The sequence below is a fragment of the Lepisosteus oculatus genome, chromosome 19 (genome assembly GCF_040954835.1).
Source record: "Lepisosteus oculatus isolate fLepOcu1 chromosome 19, fLepOcu1.hap2, whole genome shotgun sequence".
Classification (NCBI taxonomy): domain Eukaryota; kingdom Metazoa; phylum Chordata; class Actinopteri; order Semionotiformes; family Lepisosteidae; genus Lepisosteus; species Lepisosteus oculatus.
In genome coordinates this window covers 347,392-367,050 of record NC_090714.1, presented here as the reverse complement: position 1 = coordinate 367,050, position 19,659 = coordinate 347,392, and the positions used below count along the sequence as shown (strand labels likewise).

Below are 19,659 nucleotides of genomic sequence, written 5' to 3'. Positions count from 1 at the left end.
ACATCTATTTCGCACCAATAAATGTCAGAATGCACTGAAATGATCGTTACTATTTCTTCATGACGATCTCGTTATCGAAGCCTTTTCTTTTCTTGGTAGAAGTAAGGCGCTTCCAAATGGAAAGAAGTCACATCTGAAACACATGAGGGCACGTCTCCAAACTATTTCTAAATGTCCCAACATGAAAGCTGTGCTTACCTAGTCTGTATTTGCCTGTATAATGTACCCCGGTGATCTGTAATGTACTCTTGTGTGCATTGAATAGCATTTTTACTATTGCAATATAAATGTTAAAGAAGAGAAAACACAATAAGGTCGAATTAATCAACAACGCGAGGCGACTCGCCAGTAAAGTAACTCTCCGGCGACGTCTGGAGTTCAATAACTCTCGGCCCTGCAATACGGTTTTCCGGGAGTCCGCAGTGCTTGACGAACAGAGAGCGGAACCATAGCATCCTGGGCCGCGGCTCCACACCGATCTCAGCGACGGACCGGCTGTCGCGCTAATCACGCATCAGATCCGGATCCGTCGTGGTTAAGTGACGTCATAAGAGTGACGCGCGGTGTGTCCAATCACCGCCAATGGCTGGAAAAAGGCGGGACTTCCTTTTAGTTTGGGTGAGTGACACCGCTCCTAGCCAATCACCGTGGACTTCCGTGTCCTTAAACGGAAATACCGCCCTCACCTTGAGTGACTCGGCTCATAACCAATCAGCGCCGAATTTGGAAGGAGGCGGGAATTATACGGCTCTCGTCCAATCAGAATTTCCATTCCGGGACTGTACTGAATTACGCCCGGCGGTGACACTTCCGAGAAATGGCCACTGGGTGGCGACAGAGATACACGAGTCTATTGCGGTGAGTCTCAAAGCGCTGTCGAAGACTTGTTGTGCAGATGTTGAAATTTTTTTTTCAGAAGTGTAAAAATTTTATACTATCTATGTACCCCTGATGACATTATTGATTTGCTATATATACTCTTGTTTTGTATCGTATCTATTTTTATTGCTACAAGAGTTCAAAAAGAACTGCACTTTCGACAGAGATACACGAGTCTATGGCGGCGAATCTTGAAGCGCCTCCTTACAGATCCTCGTTGTGTAGAGATTGAAAATCAAAACAGATGGTAACTGTGACTTTTGTGACAGCAACTCTGAAAGCTAATGTAAAGAAGGAAACTAATATTGACATTACTTTTAAAGAAGTAACATCATGCAACATTTAAATCCATTGAAAGTAATATGAAAATGTCGTTTGTATTTAAAAAAATATGATACTTCCACGATATAATAACTAACGAAATGCTGTGGGAGGAGACCCATGTTTAAACACTTTAAAACGGATGTAAATGCGTTCGTACAGACAATTTGAAACATGTACGGACCTTATCTGCTTTTGTTTACTATTAAACAAGATTACTTGTTTCATCTTTTTGCATAACATGTACATGTATTATCGTATGTACCCCCGACTATACTCTATGTTATATGTATTCTTGTTTTTATGGCATGTATTGTTGTTCTAATTAAAAAGAAAAAAGACGCGAATCGATGACGTCAAAAGGAAGTCGCCCACAGGGCTTGTGGGAGATGTAGTCTCTCAAGTGCTCTATAGCGCACTACAGAACACGTGCGCTGCCCACGCATTCCGCAGATTTGATTGAGCATCAGAATTAATTCTACAATTTCAGCGTTTAATCGTGTCGCGGATTTCTATGTCTCTCTTGCAAGACGGACTCGGCAGGAGCTGTTTCTTGCTCTCCGGAGTGAAGCTGCTCTGGGAAGAGACGAGCAAATCTTCAGACTCTTTGTAAATGAGACATCATGACAGCTGCGCCGACCTGTTTGTGTAAAGGGCAGGAGTATTGTGTCCCCCTGATTGTGTTATGTGTACTCTAGTGTGTATTTTTCTTTCTGTTTTCTGTTCTGTGTATTTCACAAGCCTGTGTCTGCAGCGCTCATCCTGCCTGCATGTTTGCAAACTTTCCTCCTGTGTTTATTTTACTTTGTTAAATAACACGTGGTTGCCGGGGAAACGGTGCTGCAGAAGTTGTTGCGATCTGACCTCCAGCAGATAAACAGATGGCTTTTTTAATCTAATCAGCGAGCAAAGCAGAAACGTTAGTCTAGAAAGCGCCAGCTGGAGTATTTTGTGGACATTATGCGGAAGAAAAGGAAGAAACGGTGACTCGCAGGCTGTGGGACAGGACTATCAGGGACACATCAGCGCTGGAAACCAGACTCAAACCGCTGGGCTCACTGGACCATGAGCGAGTCCTGCTGGGTGTGTTACTGCAGGAGTGAGGAGTCTCCGGTCTCCGGTCGAGACCTGCATGTCTCCTGCATGTGGAGGTGAGAGACGGCGGCGCAGTGGGTTCCAGCAGTGAGACCCTGGATTTAATTCCTGGGGTGCTGTCTGTGTGGAGTTTGCATGCTCTGCCCCTGTTCTCATGGGTCCGGTTTCCTGGGGTGCTGTCTGCGTGGAGTTTGCATGCTCTGCTTATGTTCTCGTGGGTCCGGATTTCTGGGGTGCTGACTATAGCAATGACCTCCTTCCTCTACAGATTTTTTTTTTATTCCGGTGGGATCATCTGCAGACTTGATTCATTTCACAGAGTCAGCAGTAGATACACAGTTGTTAGCATAGGAGGAGTACAGAAGAGGTGACAGCAGTGCTGGGGACCCCGGTATCTCTTCCACTGAGGACCCTCTGGCACAACCAGAGGTGTGAAATTGCCTCCATTCTTTGTAAACTTACAGGTTTCTCTGGACTGCAGCCCCCTTGCGCTTCGCTTTGGATATGCTGTGCTGTTCTCTACAACAGAAGACCCTTTGTTTGGAAGGAATGGGAAGCTAAAAGCAGAGTCACAGTCTCTGATACATCTAATCAAAACAGTAAGTTCTTTAAAACAACTCAAAACATTGTCATCAAATAAAAATGTATTTGCAAGTTAAGGTGCACCACTAAACCCCCCCCCAGGAAAACAAAATCCCCACCTGATCGCACTTGATCGTATCCGTCAACCTGAGTGACAAATTCATTGTGGATTACTACATGCGTGTGATCACCAACTGCTCTGGGATCAAAGACTATTTCGTTTGTTTGTTTAACATTGAGAATTAGGCTATTGTTGTCATGCCATTGCACAAACCTTTGGATTTCTGACATGTATACAGATAAGCTGCTACCTCTATGCATTAACTGGCGATGCTGTTCAGGACAGCTGTATTGTCTGAGAATGTGAAAATGAAGATGCTTTGACTACTGCTTGTACAATCATTTGTATAAAGTGTGAACAGCACTGGAGAGCTCACACAGCCCTGAGGGGCACCTGTGCTCATAGATCGTGACGTGGAAAGAGTTTTGTTGAGCCTGACATACTGTGTACGATTTGTTAAAAATGAATGGTACCATCGCATAATGTTATGATTAACAGAGTTAGTGTGTGTTGCGTGTATTGTCTGTTTAGGATTCTGTGGCATTCCAGTTGGGAGGATGTTTTTACAGAACTCTGTGCGTGGAGTATCTACAGGCTGTTTGTCCCATTTAGTGTAATCTTGCTCAGTGAAGGGATCCCACACTTCCCTGCTGCATAGGGCAAAGGGTTTGATTGCACTTTTAATATTCAGAGCCAATTGTATTGGGGGATTGATGTTGTAGAGCCTCCTTTTACTGGCATGGAATGCCCCGTGTGCCTGGTCCTTCAGTGACTTCACTGTCAGGAAAACCCCCAGATGAACTGATTATCAGTCAGAGGTATGTGTAGCTGGTTGTGTTTCAAAGTGTTGTTCTTCAGTTGAGTCAAGTGTTGTCGACTGTGTCTTGGCCACAGGCCTTTCGTGGTCTGAGGGCCTGGAGTTTGTCTAGTGGCTCCTGCTCAGTGACTGGGGAGTCTAAGGGGTTGGGTTGTCTCTTATAGCCAATTGGAATATTTTCAGGTTTTCATATATGTTGTTCTGGTCTAATGCTTCTGTGTCTGGGATCTGTCGGTAGACATTTTCACAGTATGTTTTCCAGACTGATCCATTCTGGAGGCTGGTTTTCATTCATTTCAATGATTCCATTGTTCCTAGAAATAGTTTTGATTTATGGACTCCTATAGATTACATTATATAGGATATATAGAATTTATGCATTGAAAGTATCCTCCAATGTCTGAGAGTTGTCTGTTTGTGTTTGTGCTTTTCTTCTTGAGCGTGTGCTTGCCCAAAAAGCTCACAGATCAGAGTAGTGTGGTTGTGTTTTTGTGTTAGTTCTGGTAGTTCTTTTCGGGTGGGCAGCATCCACATTTTTTCAAAACAACCCAATTTACAAATGATAAATTCCAATATACTGTAACAACTGGGATATTGCTATCTTGCAACAGAGATCTTAACAATTAATTACATCCACAAATATTCGTATAATTGTTTAGTCCCCTAATAACGCTCCTAGATTCTTTCAAGACTAACATGTATGAGCTGTACTTTACTTTGTAAAAATACTCTTCACCTAATAGTGTCAGAATTGAGGAGAGACTTACAGCGATCTTTAAAACTTATAAACATGTAGCCCTTAAACTCTATCGAAATACAAAAGGGTCTCTTTCTGTTCATCATAAGTGTCTATAATTTAATTTTCAGCACAGGGTGTATTTGACAAAAAAATGCCATCAAACAAGTGATTTGCAGCTCACAGTGCAGTTCTTGCAAGCTCACAGGTGTATTTAAAACGTATGCGCATGTAGACTGTCAGCTATATTGAATTAACAGGAACTCTGGAGTATCGGCATGTCATGCGGTTGAGTTGATCTGGGAGAAGGACCTGGCTGAACATCTGGGGCCTGAACAGTGGAATAGGGTCTGGAAAGACGTACACAGTGTATTTCCGTACATCGTGAACTTTATTTAATATTCTGCACAGAGTGTCTCCGATGTGCGGGAAACGGTCCAATGCAGCCGTCTGTATCGGACTCGTGCTGGCGTTGTAAAGTGGGAAGCTGTCTGTTTTCATGTAGGATTTGGAAAGGCTTCCGGTTAGTGCAATATCGGTATTAAAAACTCTTGCACGTTTAAATGCAGTGGTCGCCTCTTAGGATCCCAAGAGCTCCTGATCTCTTAACTAGTTTCCAGGAAAAGAAAATCAAGAAAAGATCATAATTACTTGGATTTGTGCAAAAAGTGGAAAAATATAAGAAGAAGGAATATGAGATAAATAAAACTTTGTCAGGCTGATGAACTGCTTTTCTTAGGTCGTTACAGTGTGAAATATCTCCTGGCACAGCCGGACTTTATTACTTTCTCATTTGTAATACACATATAGAATCCTAAACTGTTGATTTCCTCCCTTCCTCTGTTGGCCTGTGCTGTTGACGCAGGGACTGGTCTCATACTAATGCTACATTAGTTTCTCTCCCATTGCAGAGTCCCTCTCTCACTGTCTAGTCTTCATCTTGACTGACTGCACCTCCCCTGCCCTCTCTCTGCACTGCTCTGACTCTCCTTTATCACCCCAGCTCTGCCTTTTACGCACAGTATTAAGGTTTGCTTTTCAGTGTTAAAGTAGAACATCTGTCTGGCTCATGTCCTCCACGTCTCCAGGTCAGCTCTGCACAGTTTCTCCGGTTTCCTACAGCAGCTTCTCTCAATGACACAATGTGCCTGAATGATCCAGCACCTCAGTGTGTTTTCTGCTCCCTTTGGCTGCCTGCTTGTGTCCCATCTGAAATGGAACAGTGATGCCCCTTTCAAGATGGACAGCCAGGTCTTTGTAGCCTCAGTCCTGCAAAACTACAGTAAGTAGAACAACACAGGGGCAGAGCTGGTCTCTGAGGAATAACCTTTAAGTGATTTCACAGTGGCACAAGCTGACAATCTTGCTTGAACAGAAAAAAATTAATCTGTCTTTCTGGGTGGTGCAGACCTGTTTCTTAGTGCTGGCCCACTGAAATGGTAATCCCAGCCAGCGCTGGAGAGACATGAGATAGGGATCCTTGTGAAGTGTGGAGTTAGAATAAGAAACCTAATTCACATTTACAACAGAAATTCCTGATGCGCAATAAGAAAAACGTGTATTCCACTATCAACTCAAATGTGTCCGGAAAACCCTCCCTGAATCTCGCCAGCTCCACTGTTCCCGTATTCAATGTCATGATTCCTTCTCTCCCTGTCGGCTAAGGGAAACCCGGAGTGGAAAAGCCTTTCACTGGACCCGGACTGCCGGCTAAGGAAAACCCGGTGTGGATCAGCCTTCCACTGGATCCGGACTGTCGGCTAAGGAAAACCCAGACTGGATCAGCCTTCCACTGGATCCGGACTGTGAGCAGCTTTTGTCCAATCGGCGCTGAGATTTCAGCAGGAGGCGGGAGACATGCGGCTTTGCCAAAAAAAAAGAAGCATAAATGAATGGACTATCTTTTATCTTGGAGGAAAAAAAGGAATAAAAAATTCTTAGTTTTTTTTTAATATATGGCACGATTAGAGCTGGTCTTTGGCATCTTTTTATTTCCGGTGTTTGGGTTCTCTGAAAATTCTGTACCTCAGAAATGTTTTAAAAATTCAGGACTTTTTTTTACAAACTTATATAAAGAAAGAGACTAATTTACTTTTAAAGGAATACATTTGTTACATTTTAATCCCCTTGAAAGGAAGATGAAAATATCGTTTGTATTTTTAAAAATTATTATACTTGCGCAACATAATTATTAACGGAATGGTGTCCAGGAGACCCTGTTTGAACAGTTTCAAACAGATGTAAAGACGTACTGTGTCTAGAAGTAAGAACGTTGAAGCATGGATGGACCCTTCTGCATTTACCTTGTTTAATCTTTTTTTCCACTAACTGTACATGTATTATTGCATGTATCCCTCACAATACGATTGCTGCGTTATGTTTTCTTGTAGTTTTTGATCTCATAAAAAATACAAAAGACGCGAGTCGATGACGTTAAAATGTTGTCGCCCACAGGGCTTATGGGTAATGTAGTCTCTAGTTCACTGGGCTGCCCTGCCCCCGTGTTTCGCTGATTTGATTGAACGTAAGAATTAATTATATTAATACAATTTCAGCGTATTTATCGTCTCTTGTATTTCTATCTCTCTCTTCTGTGTTCCCTTGTGTGTATGTTTTCTTTTATTCACGTGTCTGCAGCGCTGGTTTATCGACTCGGCACATAAAGCAAACCCACTGTCCTCGTGTTTCTTTTAGCTCCAGTCTTGTTTGCAAACTTTTCTCCTGTGTTTATTTTACTTTGTCAATAAAACGTGGTTGCCGTGTCAACGGAGCTGTAAAAGTTGTTGAAACAGACGGCTTTTTTTATCTAATCGGCGAGTCTCCGGTCGCGTCATGATCTGCATGTGGAGGTGAAAAGGTGAGAGACGCGGCGCAGCGGGTGGCAACGCTGGGACCCTGGGCCTGTTTCTCTCTGGGAGCAACAGGAGGTGTGTGCGTGACTGCTCAGCTGCAGCAGGAGTCCAAGTGTGCGCAGATTTCTTGTTGGGGTTTCTGTTTGTACGGAGGAAGCGGTTGTGCCATCGCGTGGTCCGAGTTATAGCACGGGACGAGAGCTCCCGAAGAGCGCCTGCCTCCTGCCCGATTCGACGGCTAAAATCATCACAGAACGAGAGGAGCCAACAGGAATGCAAGTCTCTTCCGGTGAGGAGCCTCCGACACAGCCCCCAGTACTGGGTGTGCAGAAAGAATCCTATTGTACAGTTTTGGTGTGAAATGGCCTCCAGTTCTTGTAACATGATGGGTTTCTCTGGACTGCAGTCCCAGTGCACTCCGCTTTGGATATACGGTGGTGTTTTCTACAATGGAAAACCCTTTGTTTGTACAGAATGGAAATGGCAGTCTGCATGTTTTAATAATCTAATGTGATCGTGTACTACAGCTTAAACACTGAGCCAGGTGACGTTTGATTCTAAAAGATTTCTCTGTCATTTCAGCGGCGCCTTGTCTGCGGCAGCCCGGCAGCTCCTGCTCCCCTCCGGCCGAGACTCTTCCCTCTCCAGAGGTGGGTTAGTGCTCTCAGCTCATCTTCTCTCACACAGCTGCGGGGCAGAAACGCTACTTCCACTGGGCAGAGACCAGACAGGCAGTGGGAAGGGCAGCCCTGTGTTTGGGGATCAGGGCTGTCCCTGCTGAGGGATGCTTTCAGAGCCAAAGCAACTGGCGGGGTTATGAGCTTTGTGATCCAAATAAGACATAGAAAGACAGAGAATGAGAAAGAAATAGTGTTGCATGCATCTAATCAAAATAGACTCTTTCAGACAAAACAAATATTGAACAAAAACTTAGTTGCAACTCACACTGCACTACACTTTCTTCTAGGCTGACATGACCGATAGTTTGTGCTGTCTTCCTTTCAGTCTGCAGGGTGTGCATCTTTTTCCTCAGCTTCCTGCAGAAGGAATCGGTTTCTCCTGCCCTGGTTTCACTCCTTTATATCTCACAAGCTTCTGCAGCTCCTGGAGGCTGACGACATTTTTGCTGTTTCTGAAAAATTGCTGACTGGCTCATCAGCGCAATTGCTGATTCAAAATCCTTTACTCACATGTTGCCTTAGCCTCTGTATCACAGAGATGTGTGCTTTTCTGGGTTGGATAGATCGATAGTGTGCTTTTGCTCAGTTGCTCTGCTCAATGCGTGGTCTTGTTTTGTATATAAAAATAATTTAGCAGAGACATTTGCTTAATAAGGCAGTAGAATAAATGTTGTGATGCTGGTGTGATGGTGCTCTCCAAAAAACTGATACAAATGGATAGAGAGACAAAGTGAGAAAGAAAATGTATACATAACAGACATATATGCAGAATACAATACAGTGCTATAAAGCACAGTACCCTAGAGTGAAGATGGAAATCATTCATTCTAGTGCAGAAGAAGTGAATCTGCTCGCAATGGTTTTCCTGTACAAATGGAAAACGTTGTGAATTCTACATAATTCACAGGAAACAAAATAAACAACTCATTCACTCACCTGTTGTCCATGAGCGTCTCTGCTCAAATTTGATTTTTTTTTGAAGAGCACCGTGACCCAGAGCTCAGTAATCGTTTCGCTACTGAAGATCATTCAGTTTTTAATGCTTTTCATTTTAACATCCTACTTGTTAGTATTTCCTCTTAGATGAGAATACTCTGGTACTTTTCCAACATGGGTCTTAGTTGAGTGAGCTTTATTAGAATAATTGAACAATACTTTCACCTGCACATAACACTCAGAGATTTTTCAAGGGTTAAATATGGGAGCTACGTTTCTTACATGTATCCTTTTGTAAGTTGATTCACAAAGCTTTCACCGCCTCCACTCCAGTGAATCACTTTGTTTAGCAAGTGATCAGGTGTAACAGTTTAATTTCTTCCTGCAAATAATGCCTTTTCCTTTTTCATCCCATTCAAGTCTCCGTCCTAGTTAAAGTCATTGTGATGTAGAACGGCAGTGGTCCAGTTGAAAGGTTCAAGGTTTCGCTGTGCTTTAGAGTGCAGATAAAGAAGATAATAGGAGAGGAAACTGGAAAAGCCGTGACTCTGTCATTCAATTTAATTTATTTTCATATAGCGCCTTTCACAACAAGGTTGCCCCAAGGTGCTTAACAGTGCAAGTAAATATACATTTTGTGAATACAGAACTGAAGACAATGGAGGAAAGGAACCAAAGGCTCCTCAGTAAGGAGAATAAAATCCTCTAGGGGTCCAAGGTCAACTGGCTGCCCAACCCCTTTGGGCATGCTAATATTATATCATTAAAAAAAAAGAAAGAAATGAATGCGGGTTTTAATCAATCCATCCATCCATCACGTCGTCTGTATGTCAGTACCCCATGCAGGTCTCTGCAGACCAGCAGAACCCTCCTAAACGACAGCTGTATCCACGATGCCCCTGAAACCATGCTGTGTACGGTATTTCTCCTCTGCAGCATCCCTGCGAGGCAGGACAGGTGCCTGACCTCTGAGAGCCTTGTAAGTAAGTAGAAGGAGTTTGAAGTCCGCCCCGTACATGATAGGAAGCCAATGAAGAGAGATAAGTATGGGGGTTATGTGGTCATACCTGTTGCTCCAAGTAACAATTCTAGCTGCTGCATTCTGTAAGTATTCAAACTCTTTGCTGTGACAAATCTAACATACTTTAGGCAGACAAAATGACCTTAAAAAGCCACACGATTTTTGAGTAGTCTGTCTGTGTGTAGTAACAGTGGTTCACATTATTTCAGAACGTATACTCCCGTCTCTGTAACTTTCCTCAGTCAGCTAGTGAACGTTCTGTATTTACACCACGAATGCACTACTTTGTCTCGCACGCGGTCACACTGGCCGTCCACAGGCACGGGCAGGAGCAGGGAAGACAAGGCCGCTCTGTAGTGCCCCTGTGGCTCTCCAGCAGAGGGGAGCACTTTGCTCAACAGCCCTGAGCCGAAGGACCCAGTAATAAAGCTGAAAATCTGGCAAGTCTCCCTGGGGCGCTGGAGAATATTTCATCTGATGCTGAGGTTCCTGTAACTCAACACAAAATTGAACACGGCGAGTTATGAGTTTGTAAAGAAGTGACAGCGGTACAATGTCAAACAGGAAGTTAACCTGCAGGAAAGAATGAACTGAATCTCGTGATATTCAAGCACGCAGTGTGACATCCACTGTCTATTCAAATCTACTCTGCAAGTCTTACAATACTTTTTCTTATACCGTCTCCTGGTTATTGTTTTGTGAGTGCTTGCACAGGAGCTGTGGAGCCGTGATTCCCCCGAGCCAGAGCCCTCGTCCTCCCTCGACAGCGAACTGAGCTCCAGCGACTGGAGCAGCTACCTGCCGTCGTGGGACCTCCTGCAGATTGGGAACGGGTAAGGCAATTCGACACGAGCCCACTCCTCTTCCCACTGCCTACGCTCCTATAACAAATAGTTTCAGGGTGTTCAAGTACGGGATAAAGAGATTAAAGGTGTTCCCAATTGGCTGAGGATACAACTGTCTCTCTGAGAAAGCACACAGATGTAGACAAAGCAATTAAATGCGTTTACAAGTCATTTCCTCTGTATCTGGTCTTTCTTTACATATCAGAAAAGTGAACTGGTGGCTGTTGGAAAGTGTCTGCACCATACGTAATATACATGTAAAAGATGTGATTAAATATCTTGGTATTAAGATTTTCAAAAATCCAAAAAGAGATGTGATTTGATGTTCTTTACTACTGTAAAATAAAAAAAAATATTCATGGTTGTTATTTGTCAAACACAGGCAGAAGGAGGCCTAAATGCTACAGGGTTTAGAGCATCTAATACTGATACCGACAGAGTATTATTTACAAAATTAAGCAAAGTAGGTGGTGTATGTTTCCCCTAATTCAATCATTCAGGAACTAGCGGGTATAGACTTTTTACTTGAATGTCATTTGGATGCTGGAAACCCCCCCAAAACGTACCAGCTTCCATGAAGAAGTTCTCCTCACGTGGTCTCTTATAGATAAACATACCTCCCATTGATATCATCATCTAGAATACAGAGAAAAAATAAACCCGTGCTTTGAAAACTGGGTTTAAAATAGTATAAGTGGGGTCAACAAATTAACTGGTGTGGATGATGAAATGTAGAATCAAGAAGATTTTATGAATAGATATAATGTTTGTGATAAGTCTGATAACAATCCGTCGTAACCAGAGCTACTCCTAGAGAGGTATTGATGCTTTTAAGAAACTAACAGTAGCCCATCAGAAACTATAGAAGGATTTACAACCTTTATTAGACTACAAGGAAAACAATTTAGTTCTACTTGTACTAATAAATACTTAAGATCCCTCTTGCAATCTCACAATATCTTGTCAAACTATTTTGGAGCACCTCTTTGGGGAAACTGAGTGGAATAAAACATGACGATTGTCAAACACATTTTGTATGAATAATAAGGTTAAGGCGTCATTACAATATTGTACATTGAATCGACCCGGTAAAGATACATAGTGTGCAGAGATTTAAAAGTAATATAGATGATAATTGTCTTTTTCAAAGCAGCCCAGAAACCTCACGTTTGTTTTTTTGTCCTGTTATTAAAACACTGAATTGATCGGCACAATTGTGTAAAGAAGGTTTCTAATTCGGACATTTATTGGTGAGAAATAGATGTTATTTTACTGCTCAATACTGCTGAACCGAATATAACATATAATGTATCACTGACTTAATCATTATACTTGCTCGTTATAATATGTGTACATAGCCTAAAGATAAAAAATAATCGAGCATTTAATAATTAGACCGTATGTCGTAGTAGCAGAGTGTACTTCTCGCCTAATTGATGTGGTCGAGCAACACCACAATCGCCTTACAATACGTCCGTTCTGTTGCTCTGACTTTCAGTTTCGGCAGTGGAATGGATTCCAGGGCAAACCCGTTCTCGTTTGATTATCCGTTTGAAATCTCGCCCAATATAACAGCAGTAAAATAACACCTATTTCTCAGCAATAAATGTCAGAATCGATGAAATGATCGTTACTATTTCTTCATTACGATCTCGTTATCGAAGCCTTTTCTTTCCTTGGTAGAAGTAAGGCGCTTCCAAATGGAAAGAAGTCACATCTGAAACACATGAGGGCACGTCTCCAAACTATTTCTAAATGTCCCAACATGAAAGCTGTGCTTACCTAGTCTGTATTTGCCTGTATAATGTACCCCGGTGATCTGTAATGTACTCTTGTGTGCATTGAATAGCATTTTTACTATTGCAATATAAATGTTAAAGAAGAGAAAACACAATAAGGTCGAATTAATCAACAACGCGAGGCGACTCGCCAGTAAAGTAACTCTCCGGCGACGTCTGGAGTTCAATAACTCTCGGCCCTGCAATACGGTTTTCCGTGAGTCCGCAGTGCTTGACGAGCAGAGAGCGGAACCATAGCATCCTGGGCCGCGGCTCCACACCGATCTCAGCGACGGACCGGCTGTCGCGCTAATCACGCATCAGATCCGGATCCGTCGTGGTTAAGTGACGTCATAAGAGTGACGCACGGTTTGTCCAATCAACGCCGTTGGGTGGGAAAAGGCGGGACTTCCTTTTCGTTGGGTGAGTGACACAACTCCTAGCCAATCACCGCGGACTTCCGTGTTCTTAAACGGAAATACCGCCCCCACCTTGAGTGACTCGGGTCATAACCAATCAGCGCCGAGTTTCGGCAGGAGGCGGGATGGATACGGCTCTCGTCCAATCAGAATTTCTATTCCGGGACTGCACTGAATTACGGCGGGCGGTGACACTTCCGAGAAATGGCCACTGGGTGGCGACAGAGATACACGAGTCTATGGCGGTGAGTCTCAAAGCGCTGTCGAAGACTTGTTGTGCAGATATTGATTTTTTTTTTCAGAAGTGTAAATATTTTATACTATCTATGTACCCCTGATGACATTATTGATTTGCTATATATACTCTTGTTTTGTATCGTATCTATTTTTATTGCTACAAGAGTTCAAAAAGAACTGCACTTTCGACAGAGATACACGAGTCTATGGCGGCGAATCTTGAAGCGCCTCCTTACAGATCCTCGTTGTGCAGAGATTGAAAATCAAAACAGATGGTAACTGTGACTTTTGTGACAGCAACTCTGAAAGCTAATGTAAAGAAGGAAACTAATATTGACATTACTTTTAAAGAAGTAACACCATGCAACATTTAAACCCATTGAAAGTAATATGAAAATGTCGTTTGTATTTAAAAACATATGATACTTCCACGATATAATAACTAACGAAATGCTGTGGGAGGAGACCCATGTTTAAACACTTTAAAACGGATGTAAATGCGTTTGTACAGACAATTTGAAACATGTACGGACCTTATCTGTTTTTGTTTACTATTAAACAAGATTACTTGTTTCATCTTTTTGCATAACATGTACATGTATTATCGTATGTACCCCTGACTATACTCTATGTTATATGTATTCTTGTTTTTATGGCATGTATTGTTGTTCTAATTAAAAAGAAAAAAGACGCGAATCGATGACGTCAAAAGGAACTCGCCCACAGGGCTTGTGGGAGATGTAGTCTCTCAAGTGCTCTATAGCGCACTACAGAACACGTGCGCTGCCCACGCGTTCCGCAGATTTGATTGAGCATCAGAATTAATTCTACAATTTCAGCGTTTAATCGTGTCGCGGATTTCTATGTCTCTCTTGCAAGACGGACTCGGCAGGAGCTGTTTCTTGCTCTCCGGAGTGAAGCTGCTCTGGGAAGAGACGAGCAAATCTTCAGACTCTTTGTAAATGAGACATCATGACAGCTGCGCCGACCTGTTTGTGTAAAGGGCAGGAGTATTGTGTCCCCCTGATTGTGTTATGTGTACTCTAGTGTGTATTTTTCTTTCTGTTTTCTGTTCTGTGTATTTCACAAGCCTGTGTCTGCAGCGCTCATCCTGCCTGCATGTTTGCAAACTTTCCTCCTGTGTTTATTTTACTTTGTTAAATAAAACGTGGTTGCCGGGGAAACGGTGCTGCAGAAGTTGTTGCGATCTGACCTCCAGCAGATAAACAGATGGCTTTTTTAATCTAATCAGCGAGCAAAGCAGAAACGTTAGTCTAGAAAGCGCCAGCTGGAGTATTTTGTGGACATTATGCGGAAGAAAAGGAAGAAACGGTGACTCGCAGGCTGTGGGACAGGACTATCAGGGACACATCAGCGCTGGAAACCAGACTCAAACTGCTGGGCTCACTGGACCATGAGCGAGTCCTGCTGGGTGTGTTACTGCAGGAGTGAGGAGTCTCCAGTCTCCGGTCTCCGGTCGAGACCTGCATGTCTCCTGCATGTGGAGGTGAGAGACGGCGGCGCAGTGGGTTCCAGCAGTGAGACCCTGGATTTAATTCCTGGGGTGCTGTCTGTGTGGAGTTTGCATGCTCTGCCCCTGTTCTCATGGGTCCGGTTTCCTGGGGTGCTGTCTGCGTGGAGTTTGCATGCTCTGCTTATGTTCTCGTGGGTCCGGATTTCTGGGGTGCTGACTATAGCAATGACCTCCTTCCTCTACAGATTTTTTTTTTATTCCGGTGGGATCATCTGCAGACTTGATTCATTTCACAGAGTCAGCAGTAGATACACAGTTGTTAGCATAGGAGGAGTACAGAAGAGGTGACAGCAGTGCTGGGGACCCCGGTATCTCTTCCACTGAGGACCCTCTGGCACAACCAGAGGTGTGAAATTGCCTCCATTCTTTGTAAACTTACAGGTTTCTCTGGACTGCAGCCCCCTTGCGCTTCGCTTTGGATATGCTGTGCTGTTCTCTACAACAGAAGACCCTTTGTTTGGAAGGAATGGGAAGCTAAAAGCAGAGTCACAGTCTCTGATACATCTAATCAAAACAGTAAGTTCTTTAAAACAACTCAAAACATTGTCATCAAATAAAAATGTATTTGCAAGTTAAGGTGCACCACTAAACCCCCCCCCAGGAAAACAAAATCCCCACCTGATCGCACTTGATCGTATCCGTCAACCTGAGTGACAAATTCATTGTGGATTACTACATGCGTGTGATCACCAACTGCTCTGGGATCAAAGACTATTTCGTTTGTTTTTTTAACATTGAGAATTAGGCTATTGTTGTCATGCCATTGCACAAACCTTTGGATTTCTGACATGTATACAGATAAGCTGCTACCTCTATGCATTAACTGGCGATGCTGTTCAGGACAGCTGTATTGTCTGAGAATGTGAAAATGAAGATGCTTTGACTACTGCTTGTACAATCATTTGTATAAAGTGTGAACAGCACTGGAGAGCTCACACAGCCCTGAGGGGCACCTGTGCTCATAGATCGTGACGTGGAAAGAGTTTTGTTGAGCCTGACATACTGTGTACGATTTGTTAAAAATGAATGGTACCATCGCATAATGTTATGGTTAACAGAGTTAGTGTGTGTTGCGTGTATTGTCTGTTTAGGATTCTGTGGCATTCCAGTTGGGAGGATGTTTTTACAGAACTCTGTGCGTGGAGTATCTACAGGCTGTTTGTCCCATTTAGTGTAATCTTGCTCAGTGAAGGGATCCCACACTTCCCTGCTGCATAGGGCAAAGGGTTTGATTGCACTTTTAATATTCAGAGCCAATTGTATTGGGGGATTGATGTTGTAGAGCCTCCTTTTACTGGCATGGAATGCCCCGTGTGCCTGGTCCTTCAGTGACTTCACTGTCAGGAAAACCCCCAGATGAACTGATTATCAGTCAGAGGTATGTGTAGCTGGTTGTGTTTCAAAGTGTTGTTCTTCAGTTGAGTCAAGTGTTGTCGACTGTGTCTTGGCCACAGGCCTTTCGTGGTCTGAGGGCCTGGAGTTTGTCTAGTGGCTCCTGCTCAGTGACTGGGGAGTCTAAGGGGTTGGGTTGTCTCTTATAGCCAATTGGAATATTTTCAGGTTTTCATATATGTTGTTCTGGTCTAATGCTTCTGTGTCTGGGATCTGTCGGTAGACATTTTCACAGTATGTTTTCCAGACTGATCCATTCTGGAGGCTGGTTTTCATTCATTTCAATGATTCCATTGTTCCTAGAAATAGTTTTGATTTATGGACTCCTATAGATTACATTATATAGGATATATAGAATTTATGCATTGAAAGTATCCTCCAATGTCTGAGAGTTGTCTGTTTGTGTTTGTGCTTTTCTTCTTGAGCGTGTGCTTGCCCAAAAAGCTCACAGATCAGAGTAGTGTGGTTGTGTTTTTGTGTTAGTTCTGGTAGTTCTTTTCGGGTGGGCAGCATCCACATTTTTTCAAAACAACCCAATTTACAAATGATAAATTCCAATATACTGTAACAACTGGGATATTGCTATCTTGCAACAGAGATCTTAACAATTAATTACATCCACAAATATTCGTATAATTGTTTAGTCCCCTAATAACGCTCCTAGATTCTTTCAAGACTAACATGTATGAGCTGTACTTTACTTTGTAAAAATACTCTTCACCTAATAGTGTCAGAATTGAGGAGAGACTTACAGCGATCTTTAAAACTTATAAACATGTAGCCCTTAAACTCTATCGAAATACAAAAGGGTCTCTTTCTGTTCATCATAAGTGTCTATAATTTAATTTTCAGCACAGGGTGTATTTGACAAAAAAATGCCATCAAACAAGTGATTTGCAGCTCACAGTGCAGTTCTTGCAAGCTCACAGGTGTATTTAAAACGTATGCGCATGTAGACTGTCAGCTATATTGAATTAACAGGAACTCTGGAGTATCGGCATGTCATGCGGTTGAGTTGATCTGGGAGAAGGACCTGGCTGAACATCTGGGGCCTGAACAGTGGAATAGGGTCTGGAAAGACGTACACAGTGTATTTCCGTACATCGTGAACTTTATTTAATATTCTGCACAGAGTGTCTCCGATGTGCGGGAAACGGTCCAATGCAGCCGTCTGTATCGGACTCGTGCTGGCGTTGTAAAGTGGGAAGCTGTCTGTTTTCATGTAGGATTTGGAAAGGCTTCCGGTTAGTGCAATATCGGTATTAAAAACTCTTGCACGTTTAAATGCAGTGGTCGCCTCTTAGGATCCCAAGAGCTCCTGATCTCTTAACTAGTTTCCAGGAAAAGAAAATCAAGAAAAGATCATAATTACTTGGATTTGTGCAAAAAGTGGAAAAATATAAGAAGAAGGAATATGAGATAAATAAAACTTTGTCAGGCTGATGAACTGCTTTTCTTAGGTCGTTACAGTGTGAAATATCTCCTGGCACAGCCGGACTTTATTACTTTCTCATTTGTAATACACATATAGAATCCTAAACTGTTGATTTCCTCCCTTCCTCTGTTGGCCTGTGCTGTTGACGCAGGGACTGGTCTCATACTAATGCTACATTAGTTTCTCTCCCATTGCAGAGTCCCTCTCTCACTGTCTAGTCTTCATCTTGACTGACTGCACCTCCCCTGCCCTCTCTCTGCACTGCTCTGACTCTCCTTTATCACCCCAGCTCTGCCTTTTACGCACAGTATTAAGGTTTGCTTTTCAGTGTTAAAGTAGAACATCTGTCTGGCTCATGTCCTCCACGTCTCCAGGTCAGCTCTGCACAGTTTCTCCGGTTTCCTACAGCAGCTTCTCTCAATGACACAATGTGCCTGAATGATCCAGCACCTCAGTGTGTTTTCTGCTCCCTTTGGCTGCCTGCTTGTGTCCCATCTGAAATGGAACAGTGATGCCCCTTTCAAGATGGACAGCCAGGTCTTTGTAGCCTCAGTCCTGCAAAACTACAGTAAGTAGAACAACACAGGGGCAGAGCTGGTCTCTGAGGAATAACCTTTAAGTGATTTCACAGTGGCACAAGCTGACAATCTTGCTTGAACAGAAAAAAATTAATCTGTCTTTCTGGGTGGTGCAGACCTGTTTCTTAGTGCTGGCCCACTGAAATGGTAATCCCAGCCAGCGCTGGAGAGACATGAGATAGGGATCCTTGTGAAGTGTGGAGTTAGAATAAGAAACCTAATTCACATTTACAACAGAAATTCCTGATGCGCAATAAGAAAAACGTGTATTCCACTATCAACTCAAATGTGTCCGGAAAACCCTCCCTGAATCTCGCCAGCTCCACTGTTCCCGTATTCAATGTCATGATTCCTTCTCTCCCTGTCGGCTAAGGGAAACCCGGAGTGGAAAAGCCTTTCACTGGACCCGGACTGCCGGCTAAGGAAAACCCGGTGTGGATCAGCCTTCCACTGGATCCGGACTGTCGGCTAAGGAAAACCCAGACTGGATCAGCCTTCCACTGGATCCGGACTGTGAGCAGCTTTTGTCCAATCGGCGCTGAGATTTCAGCAGGAGGCGGGAGACATGCGGCTCTTGTCTAGTCACACGGCTTCAGTCCCGGGACTTTTCCGAGTTCCGACAGGCGGTGACACTTCCGAGAAATGTCCACTGGGCGGCGACAGAGATACACGAGTCTTAAAGCGCTATTGGAAAGACTTATGCGGAGATTGATCATCAATATAGATGATAACTGTGACCTTTCTGAAAGCAGACCTGAAACCTAACAACATTTATTTTGGTGATGTTGTGGTTTATAAACATTCAGGACTTTTTTACAAACTTATATAGAGAAAGAGACTAATTTACTTTTAAAGGAATACATTTGTTATGAAACATAATTATTAACGGAATGGTGTGAGAGGAGACCCTGTTTGAACAGTTTCAAACAGATGTAAAGACGTACTGTGTCTAGTTGTAAGAACGTTGAAGCATGGACGGACCCTATCTGCATTTACCTTGTTTAATCTTTTTTTCCATAACCTGTACATGTATTATTGCATGTACCCCTGACAATACGATTGCTGCGTTATGTTTTCTTGTAGTTTTTGATCTCATAAAAAATACAAAAGACGCGAGTCGATGACGTCAAAATGTTGTCGCCCACAGGGCTTATGGGTAATGTAGTCTCTGTAGTTCACTGGGCTGCCCTGCCCCCGTGTTTCGCTGATTTGATTGAACGTTAGAATTAATTATATTAATACAATTTCAGCGTATTTATCGTCTCTTGTATTTCTATGTCTCTCTTCTGTGTTCCCTTGTGTGTATATTTTGTTTTATTCACGTGTCTGCAGCGCTCGTTTATCGACCCGGCACATAAAGCAAACCCACTGTCCTCGTGTTTCTTTTAGCTCCCGTCTTGTTTGCAAACTTTTCTCCTGTGTTTATTTTACTTTGTCAATAAAACGTGGTTGCCGTGTCAA

At 43.1% G+C, this 19,659-nt stretch overlaps 2 long non-coding RNA genes across 2 annotated transcripts; both read left to right on the top strand.

The window, feature by feature from the left end:
- The first annotated feature begins 4,903 nt into the window (after positions 1 to 4,903).
- On the top strand, positions 4,904 to 7,270 carry LOC138224206 (uncharacterized). Its single transcript, XR_011182561.1, has 2 exons — positions 4,904 to 5,773; positions 6,157 to 7,270. It is a non-coding gene; the product is annotated as an uncharacterized lncRNA (long non-coding RNA).
- Positions 7,271 to 17,318: 10,048 nt separating this feature from the next.
- LOC138224204 (uncharacterized) lies at positions 17,319 to 19,659 on the top strand. Its single transcript, XR_011182559.1, has 2 exons — positions 17,319 to 18,188; positions 18,572 to 19,659. It is a non-coding gene; the product is annotated as an uncharacterized lncRNA (long non-coding RNA).